Below are 18,137 nucleotides of genomic sequence, written 5' to 3' on the forward strand. Positions count from 1 at the left end.
GGAAACATTCCTACTTTATTAAAACAGAATTGTTAAAGCAGTGTAACTTGGATGTGTGGACAACACATACAAGCTTGCTGTATACTCCATGACTAAGAAAAAGATTTTATTTTTGTTCTGAGGAATTCTGAAGTGTCATTACTTCTCTAAATCATACCCTGGCTAGGTGATGTAACTAAGGAAGAGAAGGACAAGGAAAAAATTCTGTCCCTGTGACGGGAGACACATTGCTGGGCACTATTAATGTTCCCCCAACATCAACATGTTCTTTCCTGACCTTAAACACTTAAATCTTCTCCCACCCCTCAACCCCCATGTTGTTACCTTGTCTCTGCTACAGAAAACTGTGTAGGACTACTTGAATTACAAGCTCAAAGACCATCTCAGATGCTACTACCATCTGCACTCTCTCCTCTATGTTTTTTTAAATTGAAGTGTTAAACTCTGATGCAGGGACAATGAATAACTATATTGCATGCAACCAAATTGCTTCTGCATTTCTAAAAGAATTCAAGAACTACACCCAAGGGCAAAATTAAATCAGACTTGATGATATACTCGTGCATTGATTGGTAGGATCGCTGCATCTGCAGTAAGGTTGCAATAAGCTGCTCCCTTCTCTGGGACCTTTTCTACATACTGAACAAGCTCACATTTAATGGGGCTTCAGAGGAAAGATTACTGGTTTTGTTAGCAGATCTGACGAGGGTTCTCACAGGATATTAGGAATTACTAGGATACACTCAATTTTCATCTGCTTGTTCATCACTCCTTTAACACGTGTTCCATTAAAATAAATTAAGAAACACGTTTATGAGCAGAACAAAAGCCAGCTTTCTAAGACAGTGCTTCTCTTCAAGCACTTTTGACTTTGGACACACAAAAACCAAAGCTATTTTGTTATATCTGTTTTATTTTAGAACTGTTCAGTATTTCAAATTAGCATTAATTTTCTTCAAAGCTTTTAGAAGTGTTTTAGAAAACAGCTTTTCCAGAATGTAGATCACACTGCAGTCACAGGTAGTAAGGTAAGGCTTAGGTAATAAGCTCTGCGTGTTTAGGAAGCCTCCCTGTCTTTTATTTCACAATATTAATAAGTTAAATTAAATGTAATTCCCTCTGAGTAAGTTTGTTTTTAACTACAATGTCATTTACTTACAACTCATACCAGCAAATTAGCTTCGGTTTTGAAAAGCAAATAGAGAAAATTTGGAAAGCATTAGAAGCAGTATTTGTCATGCAGCCATAAACCAGCTCTTTGCTATGGGGTAGATTTTGCTGTGTTTTAGCCTCAGAAAGCACATGAGTTTTTTAATGAGACTCAAGCCAGTGAATATTGCTGACAAAGATCAGTCAGCACACTATATTCTTTTTCTTCCCTTCTCTTTGTGGATCTCCACATCTTACCCCCATTGCTCATTTGTGCTGATGCAGGCTTTTTTTTCCACCTATGCAATGGAAAACTAAATCCAGGAGATTAAGAGTTAAAACCACAGATTTTAATTAATTTTTTTTTTTTTTGAAAGTTAAAACTTCATCGTGTAGTTTCCCAACATTATTATTTACCTCAAAGAGGTATATTCAAAACATTTCTTCCATATGCTACATTGACTTATCCCAGGTGATCATTCCAAAACAAACAAGAAGTCTGATTGCCAGTGAAAGTTACATCTCAGTGATTTCACTGCACTGTACAGGAACTGTAGAAGCAGCAAGGCCAGAACACAGCTCCAGGACTTTTCCCCAGCTCTCCTCAGTACATGTTGTTCTAAGGTCTAGAGAGAAGGAAGCAAGCAGAAATCCTGCTGGCAGGAGCTTCTGAGAACACAATCACAAGTCACTCACAGATCTGGGGAAATTTGCTGAGACAAGCGATTGAGACAAATGTATCCTTCTCTGAGAAATCATTATACATACAGCAAGTACAGGACAACCTGTCTTTGCCCATGTTCCATGTCTCCATCCTGTCCCCAAATCCTTCTACTTACCACTAGCCAAGTCTTAAGCACCACAGCTCTTATCCTCACACCTCATCCTGAAATTGAAAAAGGTCCTTTCTTCCTAAGGCCCAACTCCGAATCCTAAATTCCAGCCCACTTTATTTTAATGCACTGGTAGTGCTTTGGCTATAGGGTGCAAATGAAGTGGAAGAGTTCCCAATTCTCTTGTAGATACTACAAAAATCAGACTGTGACTGAGAACGCTTTCCTGAGCCTGAGATCTCGACTACAGCACTGCACTGAAGAATGCTTACCAAACCTGGATATTAAGCTCTGCTCATTCCTGCTTAAGGTAAAATACGTTCAGTGCACCATCGTTGTTACTTTTAACTGCAAAAGTCTATCCATTCTCATTATGGACTTTTAAACCTAATATAAAGACTAATAACTGTGCCAAATGAAAATATATTTGCACATGAATTACAAAAGACATACTGAATGAAGACCATCTGCCTTTGGCCCCTTCTGAAAGAGATTTTTTCCTAGAGAAAACAGCTAGAGATTTTCCTCTAGGGGAAAGATATTACCTAGTTTCAATTCTAGTAAAAAATTAAAATACCTGCTACAGTTTTCCATATGAAGGCTAAATGTGCCTAGCATATAGTGAGAATGATATTTTCCACTTTGGTGATTTTTATTGTGAATAAAAGTCAAGTTCTGGTAAAAATGCCAGAAAAATAAAAGGCAATGTTACCTGATTTACCCAAAATTCCCAGCTGTCCAAAAAATAAATATTAAAATAATGAAAAAAAAAACCACTTATCACAATAATAGGATGGAACAAGAATCCAAGGAGTTAACAGATTGCAAAGAAATACCAGTGATACAAAAGCAATAAGCAATGCACTGTCCCCTAACCCAGTGATTAAAAATGAATAAAATCAAAATGTCTAGTTTTCCATCTGGAATGCAAGATAGCAAACTCAGTTTCTGCAGGATCTCCTGGCAGTTAGGCATTCAAAGGAGATGATTCGTCAGTGCAGTTTATATATTTTTTTGATCTCAGGAAAAAAAAAAAAAGCAGCAAGAAAGAAAATCCACTTTGCATAGGCATGTCCCTTTTGTAATGTGTCACCACTTATATCTGAATGACTTACTATGAATCATCTGATTCCAGTATTATGGCATCTTTCCTTCGTTAACCTGAGCCCTGTCTTCAATTTTCTTAAATTAACTTTTTTTTTTTTTTTTCTGTTTACAGAGGAACTTCAGAGGAAGAACAAAAAATACTTCAAGAGCCCACAAAGCAAGTTTTATTGATGAAATGATCAGTTCAACCAAGAACTTGTTACATTCACAAAAAAAGCGATGTATGTGAAGACATAAGCTTCTTTCAATGTACTGAAAATAAATAAATGGCTAATGCAGACTGCACCTTTTCAAAATCTGCACGGGCATATCGCACCCAAGCGTCTGCCTTGCTTGGCAATTTATTTCCAGCAGTGCAGACCGTTCCACCGCCGCATCATCCTTGGTCACACTTATCTCTAGATACATGCCACAGTAACCAAAATGTCTGAATCTCATTTTGCATGACACAAGAGAAGCAGCCAGATGAAGCTTTTCCTAAGTGTTTCTAGAAAGCACTAGGCATTTTCCCTATGAGCAACCCCTTACCTGTCTACTTTTTCCACCGCCCAAGAAGTCTCTCCATACACTGATCTGCCTCAGGTGTATTTACACTTCCCTCCAACCTTCCCTATCTCAAAATCAAAGCATGTGTATTTAAGCAAGAAAAACATCCTATCTATTAATGGTAAATTATTTAGTTACCTTTAGGATGGATACATGAGTGTAAGATCTGAGACTAGCACATATCTTTTGGTTGACAAGAGCAAACAGAAATATACTTATTCTGAGAAACAAATACATGAAATACCCAAGAAGTTAGAAACATAGTATATATAAACAAGAAGCCTTTTTTTATTTGCTAAGCTCTCCATAGCCTTGCTTGAATAGATACACTCATATCAAAATACATGCAATCTGCATACAAGACTTTGCTATTTTATTAGAAAAAATAGGTTAAAATCCCCCCCACGGCACAGCATGAGATGTTGGGAAGGGGAAAATTCAATATAGCTGAGCAAAGCAGCATATGCTTACTCGTTCACCAAACACAACCTACCAGCATTATTAAATTTTAATGAACAGAGATCACACACCTGTCTGAAGGATACTTCTCTTCACCCTTAGCATATAACAGCAAGCTTGTACCATATATACAAGGTATGACAAGCCTGTAAAGCAGCCCTCCAGATTCCTTGTTTCTGTTAACATGCATGCTTCATTTGAGGAATAAATAGCTTCAAGACTTTTTTCAAAAAATCACTATATTTAGTGTTCTGTGAACTAAAATTCTATAGTTAACCAAGTGAGAGAGAATTTCTTCCATCTGTAATGGCATCTCAGCTACAGTTTATTATTCAAAGCTCTTTCTTGCAAGAACTTTACAAAGAGTCCTCTACATGCATCCTTTAAAAGGCCTGTCATAGTTACATCAAGTCAAAAAACCTGTATTTCCTGAGGAGACAGTTACGCAGTTGAAGAGGACTAGTAAGTCTAAAGACATGGCCTACGACTGGTTTAGCACGTGTTCACTTCAGCCACAGTGACCAACACAGAAATGCCACATGGTACAGTGGAGACTTTTCTATTATCAATGTATTTGGATTTCTGGTATTGAACTTCAGCATTTTGGATAAAGAAATGGACTAATTGCTCTGTTAAAATTCTTATCTGTTCATTCAATGAACAGATTCATTACTGCAAAGCCAAAAGACACTGATAACAACAAGATACTTAACAAGGGCAAGCTAGCATACTTTACTTTGAAATTCCCTTGAAACATAAACACAAGAAAACATTAAATTCCTATTTAAAAAAAAAAAAAAAGTTAAACCTCCAAAAGCATGGGTAATCTCTGTCCTCCAATGTCTTTACATTCAGGCCTAACTTGGCACGACAGCTGTGTCTCAAACTAGCCTGGTAACACCAACAGAAACGCAAGCCCTGAAGTTACGATATACCTGAATGCTTGTGACAAAGGAGAGAGGGCAGCTAGGCAGCGTAAAAGCTCGTTTTAAAGGAAAACATTCTTTGCAGCAGCAGCGTTTTTCTATGCTTGAAGTAGATAATCTTATTTATAATTCTTTAAACTCTGCTTACCTACAGAGGTATTTACAGAAATAACACTTCTGTGTTACTGCAGAGCTTTAAGATATACATTTAGTGACTTGTTAGATAGAGTAGTTCAGTTGGAAGGGACCTGCAGAGATCACAGGGCAGCTTGTGTTGGAAGGGGCTTTAAAGATCACCTGGTTCCAGCCCCCTTGCCATGGGCAGGGATGCTGCTCACTAGATCAGGTTCATCCAGCCCTGCCTTGAACACCTCCAGGGATGGGGGCCATCAGCCAGTCCAACTGCCTGACCTCTCAGGGCCAACCAAAAGTTGAAAAGCATATTGATGAAAGCATGGTCCAAATGCCTCTCTAACACTAACAGGCATGGGGCACCAACCACCTCACTAGGAAGCCTGTTCCAGTGTCTGACCGCCCCTATGGTAACTAAATGTTACCAGTCTGAACCTCCCTGGGCACAGCTCTGTGCTGTTCCTGTGCATCCTGACATCGGTTACCAGGAGCAGAGACCCTCCTATGCATTTCCCCTCCGGGGGAAGTTGCAGAAAGCAGTGAGACCAAAAGTCCATGGATGTACTTCTGATCAGCACTGCAAGATCTAAAAGTCATTGGACACAGCATGCGACTTTGTTCCATTCTTACAATTTGACTGGTATTGCAGGAACACATCTAAAGCATGTATTTTAGAGTGACATATGATCACAAACGTACCACTCACTGGTTTGTAGTGAAAGCTTTTTCACTGTGGATATATTTAACTTGCAGCACCAGATCTCACACCAGAAGCTATCCTTTCATCTCTTTCAGACAGTTACACATCAGGTGTTTCCAATTCATGATATAAACAGTGATTAGAAGTTATTCCATGCAGAAGCCACATCTATTTTACTAAAAGCAGAAATAGCAGTGTTCTAATTCAGCTCAGATACTCGATGCTCATGCAGAGAGACGTTGAAGAACTGACTCCCTGGTCTCCTACATGTTGCAACCTTGCACTTAACTTTTAAAAAAATGAAAAAGAAGAGAATTCTGGAGTCTTAGATATGTAAGCATCAACGAGGGGAAAAAACAATACCAAATGCAACTAATTTAATCTTTAGCTTTTATCAAAGTTCCCAGTGTGACCTGTAACAAAAATAAAGCTTTTCAGCTTTATCTGAGCTAGATGGCAATTTCTCAGAGACGGAGACATAAAAAAGCATGTAGCACAAAGAATGGCTCCTGTGTGCAGCCTCTGGGCTTCAGGTACATAAGGAGGTGTCAAGTGCAAAAAGCACAGCTTACATTTCCCCATAACTGATCATGGCCTTACACAAGTGGAAAGAAATGCTGCAGGTAGGGAAAAGGGCAAAGTTCTCTGCACTGCAATACAAGAACACTTCAGACGTATGTTTGCCTAGTACAGAATAACAAACAAGTAACTTAATTTTCTATCAATCCAAAACATTAAGTTCTGAGAATAAGACAAGTTCAAACACGTTTTTTTTTATAGGTAATTGAAAAAAAAATCAAATATTTTGATAACTGAAAAGTTAGGCTATGAGCTTAACGATTAATACTGTAATTGCTTACTACAGCCTTTCAGCACTACCTATTCTTACTGTAGTATGAATATTGCCACATAATGGAGCATTTCAAGCTCCCCAACATCCTGAGTTTATTTAGAAACTTCTTAACATTAGCTTCTCAGTTCTGTTATTCTACGATATAACAGTGATGTTTTTAAAGGACATCTCACCAAACATTTGCTTAGTCCAATACAACACTATTTCCTTGGTTTTTTTTTTGCTTGTTTGTTTGTTTGTTTTTTCTTTCTAAGAGATAGTAGAATTGTTTACATTCCTGTATGTTCTGGGATGCAAAAAGCCTAGAGCAGGGGCTAGGAGAGAACTGACAGCTGTGGCTGGAGCTAGCTGCCTAGCATGCATACAGGCCATGGTCATGTACATACATACATGTGTGTGGGATTGCCATGTCCACACTTCCAGTGACACAAAGTGAAGTCATACAGGGACTTAGGATTTTTTTTCATTTTAACTAATGAATACTTGTACATCCTTGAAACACATATAAACCCACTCATTTTCCCTCTTAGAACCATAGAATCATCAAGGTAGGAAAAGACCTACAAGACCATCTGGTCCAACCACCCCCCTACCACCAATGTCACCACTAAACCATGTCCCCAAGCACCACGTCCAACCTTTCCTTGAACACCCCCAGGGATGGTGACTCCACCACCTCCCTGGGCAACCCGTCCCAGTGCCTGACTGCTCCTTCTGAGAAGAAATGTCTCCTCATTTCCAACCTGAACCTCCCGTGGCACAACTTGAGGTCATTCCCTCTAGTCCTATCACTGGTCATCTGTGAGAAGAGGCTGACCCCCAGCTCCCCACAACTCCCTTTCCAACCTATTTTTCAAACATTAAGTGCTCAGCATTCAAAATTGGAGAGAGATTGGTGGGAGGGGGACGGTTGGACCAGGTATCTTGGAGGTCTTCTCCAGCCTCACTGATTCTATGACCTGTAGGACTGCCTGTCATCTTCCTCCGCTCTGACATGATCCTAAATAATGCTGTTACGGGCTAACAAATCCTTTCTCACGGCAGATTTGGAAAACCGTTCCCGAAAGATTAGACACCGATACATCAGAGACCTACATCCATCGCATCGGGCGTTCGGATGACAACGCACTACGCTTAGGCAGCGCATCGCCTCGCTCAGCGACAAGCCGCCGCTGCCTCCAGCACGTACCCAGCCGCCCCTTCACGAGAGGAAGGAGCTCGGCCCCCACACAATAACCGCGAGGGGCACCGGGCTGAAACTCGAGCGCGCACACAAAGCCGGCAGCCTACTTCCAGCCGTTAAAACTTCACCCGCCCCTCCGCCAGAAGCGACGGACGGGAAAATTAAATTTAAAATAAATAAATAAATAAAAGGGGTGGGGGACGGGGACGGGGGACAGAACGCCCCCCACCTCCCCCCGCGTCCCCTCAGCGCCTCACGTTCCCCCTCCCTCAACGCTTACCTCAACGGGGCCGGCGGCGGACGGCACCGGAGGAGGAGGAGGAGGAAGGACAAGGGGATGGAAGCGGCGCCGGGCGGCGGTTGAGGCGGTTGGCGCAGCGCGTGCACGCTCGCGCGCGTGCTCGCTCGCTCGCTCTGCTGTGGCGAAGCGGGCGGGCTTGCCGGGGGGGGGGGGGGGGGGTAGCGAGCGCGCGCGCCACCTCAGCGGCGCGGCCCCGCCTCACCGCGGGGTCACGTGACCGCACGGGGGTGGGAGGGGCCGGCGGCGGTTGAGCGGTGGCAGTTGCCCCAGCGCTGGGCGGAGGGGCTGCGCCGCCATGTTGCGTGCCCTGACGGGCGGGCGTTGTAACGGGCAGAGTCCTTAACTCGGCGTGCCCCAGAGCCTCTCGTCCCTCACACCCGTTCCTCAGGCTGTTTTACCGCCGTGTCCCGCTGCTGGCCCCTCGTGACGGGGGTTTCACGAGAAACACGGCTTTTGAGGGGGGTGCTGGTAGCTTCGCGCATTTCCCGCAGCATCCCTCTGTGGAAAGGCGGCGTGGTACCCGGGGTGGGCTGCAGGTGGCTTGTGTAGTTACTCAGGGCAGCACAAGATTGCCAAACCCGAACGTGTCCAGCAGGCCAGGTGTGTATTTCAGGTCCGCAGCTGCTTGGCCCATTTATTTTGTCATTTGCGCTGCCATTCAGTGAAGTTGCCTTGATTAGGTATTACTGATTCCAAGTATTGCCCCAGGGCCCGGTTGGTACTGATACATGTACTAAAACAGGATGATCTCACCCCAAACTGTACTAAAACAGGATAATCTCACCCCAAACAATCTGCAGTACAAGAGAAGAGAGAAGTAGCAGGGTTAGAAATAAAGCTCAGGTCTTCCAAATATGATTTTAGTGTTACCACTATCCATCGCTGCCTCTTTATTTTGGTGTACTTTTTTTTTGTTTACCAGTGACTTTTTCATCTGTCGGTTTGTTGATAAGATTTTTGCTTTGCTCCCACTGTGGTGTTGGAGCCATTCCGTGCTCTCACCTATGTTCTGTATGGCCGTCACATAAGAAAACAGGCTGATTAACAAACCGTTCAGTGCAGCTGACAGAGCCTCCTCAAAAATCTTTTGTACCAGTCCTACAAACAGATAAGAAGGTCCTCTTATTCATCTGGGCCTCCTGGTGCAAGCTGTGTATAAAATTACAGAGAGTTTGCTTATTTGCAAATAATATGTTTAAATCCCGTTGAGCATGGAACTGAAATGTCTATGCCCGCAATACATGCGGTGTGTTGGAAGAGGACACAAACACTGAATTACAGGGATAGAGTGACAATATATTATATATAGATATGTAAAAAGAACAAAAGGTCGGATTTCACACCTGTCCATTTTGATTATGTTGTAAATTCAGAGTCAGCTTTGGAACGCTTTCTAGGGCGCTGGGTATGAGGCCGCAACACAGATTAATGGAGCAATTTTCCACCCTTCAGTGCAAGCATGTTTCAGCTGCAGCAGTTTTCTAAAGATGCCTCCCATTTTATAATGGAGTCATAATAACCTAGCCATTGTAGCATAACATCTGCCACAAACACATAGTCTGTGCTTCAGCTAAAAAGGCAAAGCATTCATAATAGGGCATTTCCCTTCTTTACTGTGTTCCTTATTTGGCACGCTAGTTCCTCAGTTTCTGAGGGTAACTGCATCAGAAGTTGCTCAAACAACATAATCATTTGTGTTTCCATGATCTTATCTTTGCTGGTTATAACAGCAAGTGATTTCTCAGTTGAGGGGGGTTCTCCTTTCCAGCACCAGCCAGGACAGTTTGCAGGGAGATAAGGGGCTAAATTTATCATACGTCCTCAAATATCAAATTTAAGCTAGATCCTATTATAAAATTAAGCCTAATCCAAAAGCAGGCTCGCTTCTTAGCTGACAGAAAAATCTTAACTTGAAAAGGGGTAACAAATTGGTAAGTCATGCTTTTGTATTTCAGACCTGGATAAGGAGCTTCTGATTAAAGGGGTATTCATTCGAAAACACAATGTTTTCCCCTTAGGTAATCTCTTCCATTCCAGAATCATCTCCAGACAACCAGAAGTTCTAAAGTAGACAGCCTATTTTCCTTTTCTGTTCTCTACTCTTTTGCACTTAAACACAGAAAATTAAAATCAAGCTGTAAAGGTGGCTTTCATTTTCTGCAGCTGTATTAAGTGAGTTTTGTTTCTGTTCTGGGTGCATGGGGCTACACACGTACTGGTGTAGACAGGATCTCTCTGTATCTGTGTGTGATTTGCAATCCTCGTTGAACCATAACTCACCGGTAGTTAAACCAGGGCCTCCAGGCCATGACAGACACGCCACCTCATTTATGCTTATTTTGCCATTTCACCACAAACGTTGCTGTTATTTTTCCCCATCAGGGCTCTACCAGCCACCTGAGCCACCAGAATATTTAATCACACCACTAGTCCCACCGTAGCTGATGGGATTGTTTGCTGGTTTGGCATATTTGGCTCAGTCAGCACACTCAGATCAGGTCTCACGTGAGCAACATTTCTCCATTCTTTGCCAATCATTGGCAGGTGTTTCATAAACCATCTTCTGATACGGACATGATGGAAATCCTTATCTGTGCTAAAATCACAGCCTGATTAAGTAGGAGTTTGTATTCTACTACTGTTAGTGTGAGTGATGGAGTAGTAAATGGAACTGACTGTAGCAGATAGGATGGGTGGTAGGAGATGAAGGTTGGGGAAAGAGAAGTGGAAATATGTTGCATTTGAAAATGTGCAGAAGGAGAAAGATTACAGGAAAGACATCCTGCAAAATGAAATAGGAAGTGAGATGAGGAGAAAAGTCAGCAGAATGCAGTTGCAGATGAATCTGGTGTTTTCCTTCCTCTCCTTGCTATCAGTCTCTTCCCCTCACTGTCTCTCTCACCTTCATCTCCAGAAGCCCTTGTGGAACAGAGCTGCTCTAATATTTTTTCCTTTACAGCTTTTGTTGCCCTTTTCCCTGGCCAACGTTTTGCTTCAGTTCTTAAAACTTACTGTCCTTTTAGCAACACTGAAAAACTTGCTGCGTGGAAAGATTGGTTTCAGGTGTCCAGTCTGTGCAAGTGCAGTTTAAATGAAATATTGCTCATGCATTCCCTTTATTTCCAAAGATACAGAGCGGAGGTCCACCCTAGACTACTAAGTTTAAGGATGATCTCACTTGGCAGTTAGCTGCCTCAAATATTACTGCTTTATATATTAACAAAATATGGTTTATCAGTCTCAGGCCCCTGACAGATCTTCCGCAATAACTGGCAACAAATCCAGAAATAATTCTCAGAAGAACTCAGGGACACATGGAATCACAATGCCTTCACTCCAGTGCTACACAAAGCCTGTTTTTCACATCTTCTTTAATCTTTAAAATACATACTTTATAATTTTGGAAGGCGATTAGATAATACAGCTTATATACAACACTACCACACTTAAATACAGTTGTTATAATGCAGAAATATGAATTTATTATATAATTCTCAATTGGTATATAAAGGGTATTGCAGTATATTCCAGTATTCCAGTGTGTTCCAGAGTGCTGGAATGGAATACACAGGTGACAATACTTGATCCAGAAGTGGGACTTCAGTTAAATATTGCAGCCAGTGTCTGATTTTAAATAAAGTCAAATGGTTCTGTGTGTTTGATAGGCAATTCTGTTGCTTAAGAAATAATTTGCATTCTATTGGTGTGTAAGGGACAGAGATTATGAAAGAGTATGATAATTATGAAACAATTTTCATAATTATCAAGCAGAGTAGAATGAAAATTTTACACTTAGGTTGCAAGAAAAAATCATCAAGTATATATTCAACAATTCTGTTAATATTTAATACTAATATTTAATTAATACTAATATTAATACCAATGTTTTGTTTACATTTGTGAACATCTACAGCTTAAATAATAAACATGAAGATTTTAATGTGTTTTTGTTTGTTTGTTTGTTTTTAACCTTTGCAATGTTTATTTATGCATTTCAATTACCACACATAACAACACTATCTTTCTGGCTAGAAAATAGTTTCCAATAGGACAATATTGCTGCATTTCCAGCTTTTTGAAGAACCATCCAAATTAAAAAAAAAATCAAACCACGCTCATCCATTTTTATTTAGAGTAAAAAAAATAAAATTAAATTAATTGAAATATCAGGAGAATTCTGATTTTTTATTTCAACAAAAATCTAAGATCTTATTCTGCTAAAATGATAGCAAATCTCCACCATTGGCTTCACAGGGTGTAAAGTGGGCTTCAATATCTGAGGTTTGGGACTCTTGAGTGTTCTTCCAAGTTCTGGCTTGTTTTCCATTAAAACACATGAAAAAAGCCCTGGCATTTTGCAGGAATTGGATCAGGCTCTGAGTGGTAGAATCTGTTCTATTTATAACTTACACACTGCCATTGAGAGAGAGACAGACTTTCAACCCAAAAGAACTGTAAGACGTGATGGATTTTTAGCAAGGTAAATCAGGTTGAAATAATAACCACGGCAAAGAGAGTTAAGAGTCGTGTGAAACAACCTGCAGCTGTGAAACATTTTGAAAGGCCAGACTGTAACTCTCTGGCAGAGTAATGCAATCACACATCTGTAGATATTTATTAATTTCTGTAACAATTGCATGAGCACCTACATGCACTAAGGTTCTCATTTAAAACATCTCCTAGGCTGGAAATGCTCCTTCCTGTATGAGACCTACACTTGGGTAGTTTCCTGCTGTGCTCCAGTTTTCTGCTAATTTAAACTATGATATACAGATAAAGAACAAGATGCAATGTAATACCGAGTCAAGCTCTGTGTCAAACAGTAGCTAAGTCTAGTAGGATGATTTTAATTGTACTGTATATTAAGTTTCTACTACTTTTTCGGGGGGGTTGGGGGTAGCAGTCAATATTTAAGCCAATGTAAGATTCTCTGTTTTTTTCACACTAACAATTCTATGAAGGTGGATTAGAAATTGATATTTCTCATGCTTTCAGCATATTCACTTTTGTCATAGATCTAACACCCCAGAAGTATCACCAGGGTTTAGTAACCTTTCATCAGTAATACATCTGGAGAAAGCCAATATAATATGACGGAGCCTTCCAAGAACTGGAATCAATAAGAATATTTTCCTAGTAATTAAAATATTTTTATTTCTTGTGCTTAATAATTTCTGGTTACTTACAAGTTGAATTCAGCTTGTATATTACGAAAGGAAATTCTGACTTTTGCTTTATTGGTCTGTCTTTCAGCTTGAACTCTGCTTCCACAAACAGGTTGCATTTTCTTACCTCCTTACTATATAAATACATGAATGAATGCAGTAATGACTTAAAGCAGAGATTCTTGGCTTATATGTACCCATGCACAAAGGCCGCATGGGCTATATATACGTAGGCTTAAATGTAGCTGAACTCCTGTGGTTCTTAGGAAGCCAAGTGGGCCTGATCCCAGTGAGGGGAAGAAGAGGTAGTTAACTGGTTTGGTGTTGGGCTGAGTCGCTGAGGGGAAGGAGGACGGTGGGTCCAGCAGGCTTTGGAAGCAGAAATATGATTGCAGTAGCAAAAATGGTGTAGAGAAATGAGCATTTGGGGCAGTTGATGCTTTATGGGTTAGTGCTATATCCACAGTACCTCACCGAGGCTGGGAGGGAATTAAGGAAGTAGAAAGGATGGGAAAGCAGTCACGTGAATCTCGGTGGTAAGAAATACCAAACATCATCCATCTGATGAAAGACGTGTGGATGAGAGAAACCTGCACTGAATGAAAACCTACCTGTGGTCTCCCTGTGGCCGTAGGAGATGGTTCTGCCTCTGGAGATCTTCCCCTGTGGCTTCAGTGGTCACGGTGAAAAGTGCAGCCCACGTGGCATTAAAAGAACCATACATACAGTTTCTTTGAGAAAGTAAATGGGGCCTGCCTCAAGCTATGTTGGCCTAGGAGTATTAACAGATGCACAAAACTGATATTGACATTCTTTTACAGGGTAGCATAGTCAGTTATTTACTGGACAGGATTCATTCTAACAACCTCTGTTTATCACGGACATTTTCTAGCAATTAGAATCACCTTGCCAGTACATGGGTCATTATCAAGGTACTTTGAAAGGTCTGCAAACAACTGCTCTGATACTGAGACCTAAGTGCATGCCTACTGTGCATTTAAAGTTATGAGGTATCACAAATCATATAAAAATAAACCCACAAACTTTGGTGTTAAAGTACTATGGCTAGCCAACCACCCATGAAATCTCAGCTAAAACGTATTAGTACATAGTAAGATCACAGCAAGATCATACTCTTCATTCAAGAACATTGGATTTAACTCGAGGCTTTTTTTTTTTTTTTTTTTTTTTTTTCCCAGTGGTTTCTTTCCATGTTTCCAGGCTTTCTGGGGGCTAAGGAACCGTTTCTGCTGCTGCAGCCTTTTCTTCAGTCTTCTTTGCTGTGTGCTGGTTGCTCTTTGTATCCTTTTTTTTTTCCACTGTGGGGATTCCTTTTGGGTCAGGTGTCTCTTCTGTGGCAGTAATTTCATCTACATGTGGCTTAATAAAATCTGATTTAGGAGAAGTAATAAAATTTCCTTTGTATTTACTACAGTTGGCAACATGGAGGAATGCAGAGTTAGATTTTCGTTTAGCAATGGTTATGACCTTACTACGTTCTTTTCCTCTTCTTATACCCATTTAAAGAGATTCAGTATCACAAACGCTACTACTTTTCACAGAGACAAAAACAAGCCCAAATATTTATGATCTCTAATTAAATAAATTAAGGGATAGAACCTGCAAAACATTTACACGCACTAATAATTGTTTCTTACTTAAGTCATCTCATTTACACAACTGCTCAGAAATGTCCAAGTTACCCCTAGCAGCACGGCAAGAGAGGAAAGAAACACAGTTAATTCCTTCTTCTTGCCTTAGGAACCAAAACAGGAGAAATAAGATTATGAAATGGTCTGTCAGCAATGAGATAACATTTTTACAAACATTTTGTTTGTACAAATGTATACAAAAAATACTTGGGCAAAAGCATATAAAATATATGTTCTGATAATGTTGGAATTTAAGCCTAATTTGGAGCTAAAATGCCCTACATGGGGGAAATGCAGTTGCGAAGAATAAATTAATGTCCAACTAGCAATTATATAAAAAAGAGTCTAAACAGAAAAAATCTGTAATATACAAAAATGCTGAATCACCAGAGAGCCTTTCATTTTCCACCATTTCTCTAGACTGGATGGAAATATGGTTGCTTATAATTCCAACTTTAACATTCAATATGGACATAAAACGAAGAGAGAATAGTTCATTGATCTCAAATAGCTATACGGTCAGAGTTTTCTAAAACACTTTGGCATTTACCTGGCTTATTTTTTTTCAAGTGTCAAATGTCTAGCTGACAAAAATAACTCCATCTGTATATGTATATATGCTTAGGAAGTACTTCCTCTGCATTCAGCAATTGGGCAGTAATATTATGGCTTAAAAAACTCTTATCAGTCAGGTGAGCCAAGGTGAGAACGGGTAGCTCAGTGGGATGGGGACTTAAATCTCACTGAGGTTTAACCTGGCAATTCGTACTTTGCATTTCTTGCCAGCTGAGAGCATACATACAGTAAGCTTGTTTCTTTGGAACCTCTGGGGTGATGATCTGTAGAGACAATTATCTGCATAATGTTCAAATTTTTTTTCCATTGGAGCAGCTGTCATAAAGGTGAAAGCACTCTTACCTTTCTTCTCCCCTTCCTTATGCTGTTTGCTTGCTGTAGTTGCTTTTTTCTTTTCAGATAGAGTTACGTTATTTTGACTTTGTCCTTGGACGCTAGCAGCATGCTTAGCCATGTCAGTCTGGCCTGACACAGAAATCACAATCACCTGAAGCAAAGCAAGAACAAAAAATGCACCAGCGAGAAATGGGGACTGAGTCCCCAGCAGCAATATGTTGAGAAACAACTGCTCCTTGAATTTTCAGGGCACATACATCTTCTGAACCAAAGAGAACCAGAATCCTGGTTATTATCTGGGAGATCACCCACTGCTTGTATTCTCTTGCAGTTCTGCCAAATGGATGGAGGCAGGGGGACAGATTTTTGAAGATGCAATAGTAGAAATAAGCTGCTGCCAAAATGCAATTATTATTTAAATTATGCTAAGTAATAAACATCAGTTATCAGGACTTGCAAGGAAGCAAGTTAGATTCTTGTTTGCACTTGAGAAGATGGACAAGACATGTAATGTTGTTGCTTTTACATAGCGTGATGTTCTGGGACCAGGATGGAATGGCCTGCTTATCATCCCTGGACTGTCTTCATATTATACTAAGAGAAATTATCAAATAATTTGACATTTCTTCTCTGAACTCAGAAAGCTTGCAGTATCTCAAATTACAGATATTCTGATGATATTTTGATGATATCTATTCAAATTACAGATATCCTGATGATATTTTGAAATATAATAATTAAGTCATTTTACTTTGTCTGAAACAGCGGTGTAACTAAATAGTCAGTTGTTTTTGTTTTGGTTTGGTTTGGTTTTAACTGAAATTGTGATTAATTGCTGTCCATAATTACACACTTAAAATTGCAATAATCCCATTAAATATTTGAGTTTGAAATATTTTAGTAGGTAAGGCTGTGTGATGACTGAACACATTTACCGTTTATGTGAGATGCTGAAAACACGGTAGCTTTATGTAATTTCATGTTAAAAATAACTGATGTGAAAACCATTCTGGAAGAAAAAAGATGTATACCAGATAAACCTAACATGTCCCAGTGGTACTTTTCATGGATAACATTAAGCACATGCTAAAATGCTTTGATATGTTATAAATCTGAATTAAATCTGGATATATTTTTTTGAATTATTAAGATTGTTATTAGTTTCTATACTCTAATTTTTTTGAAGTAGACAAAGACCTTTAAACACAATGCCAGCAAACCAGCACTTAATTCTCCGTGTACTAGACATTAAGAATTCCCTCATGCACCCACTTGGCCTTTAACATTAGCTGTAGCTGACAGTAAGCCTCAGATGGCAAGGATTTAAGTCAGCATTAGCTGCACAGCACTTACTAACGTATTCCTCACAGAAATACCAGTACTGCAGCAAAATGAGTGCCTGGGAAACAGCACTACTTCTGCAGTCACCATAGTTAAAAATGATGAGGAAGTATGTAAAGGATTCACGCAGATCATCCTTACAAAGAACACTGAAAATATATACAGTTGTTCTTTAGATTTTGATGTGAACAGTGCTGTTGTGAGATCAGTTCTGAAAAGAATTATTAATATGGCATAATATCATATCATTTATATGTCCAACAGGATGGAAATATATATGCATTCTGTTGCTATCCCTCAGCTAATAATCAGTGACATTGTTGTAAAATGGCTGACAAGGAGTTTTTAATCTATAGACGTGTGTTCAGGATCTGGACAAATGGTTCTGAAATATTTTTGGATCTGGATGAAAGGTTCTTAAATATTTTTGTCTGAAAAAAAAAAAAAAAAAATTTTTTTTTTTTTTTTTCTCAGTTCCAGTAAAGATTATTTCTGTACCCACAAAGGATCTTGAAGAAATATGTTATTTCTGATCTCCAGTGTTAAACGTGGATGAAATTAACTAAGGTCTCAGTTTAACAATGTACTTACCTACCACCCTTCAATCAAAATTCATGATCAGGCCCTTTGAACTGCATGAGACTAGTCCTGTGCCTGACCTGGCAAAAATACCTCTTTGAGTTGAGATGTGATGCAGCGAAGGTCTGAGCAGAAAAACGTGAACTGATACCATCAGGGATTTTGTAGTGACAAGTAAAGTGAAGATTAACATGGATCTAAAGGAAAGCTAGAGGTAAATAAAGTGGTGAAAAGGTTAAAATATGTGAACAACCAGGAGAGCTGTGATCAGTAAAACATGACACAGTGAAACAAACTCG

The 18,137-nt window shown here is 39.8% G+C and overlaps 1 protein-coding gene across 2 annotated transcripts in view; it reads right to left on the reverse strand.

Moving 5' to 3' along the window:
* The window catches only part of LPIN2 (lipin 2), a 43,857-nt gene extending 35,608 nt beyond the window's left edge, over nucleotides 1-8,249 (reverse strand). The window contains exon 1 of one of the 2 annotated variants that reach the window (XM_035317179.1): nucleotides 8,169-8,249. The gene's annotated coding sequence lies outside the window, so the exon portion shown is untranslated. Of the gene's footprint in view, nucleotides 1-7,716; nucleotides 7,822-8,168 lie in introns of those variants that run through there. The other variant, XM_035317180.1, reaches the window with a different exon arrangement.
* Nucleotides 8,250-18,137: the final 9,888 nt, after the last annotated feature.

The sequence above is a fragment of the Oxyura jamaicensis genome, chromosome 2 (genome assembly GCF_011077185.1).
Source record: "Oxyura jamaicensis isolate SHBP4307 breed ruddy duck chromosome 2, BPBGC_Ojam_1.0, whole genome shotgun sequence".
Classification (NCBI taxonomy): Eukaryota; Metazoa; Chordata; class Aves; order Anseriformes; family Anatidae; genus Oxyura; species Oxyura jamaicensis.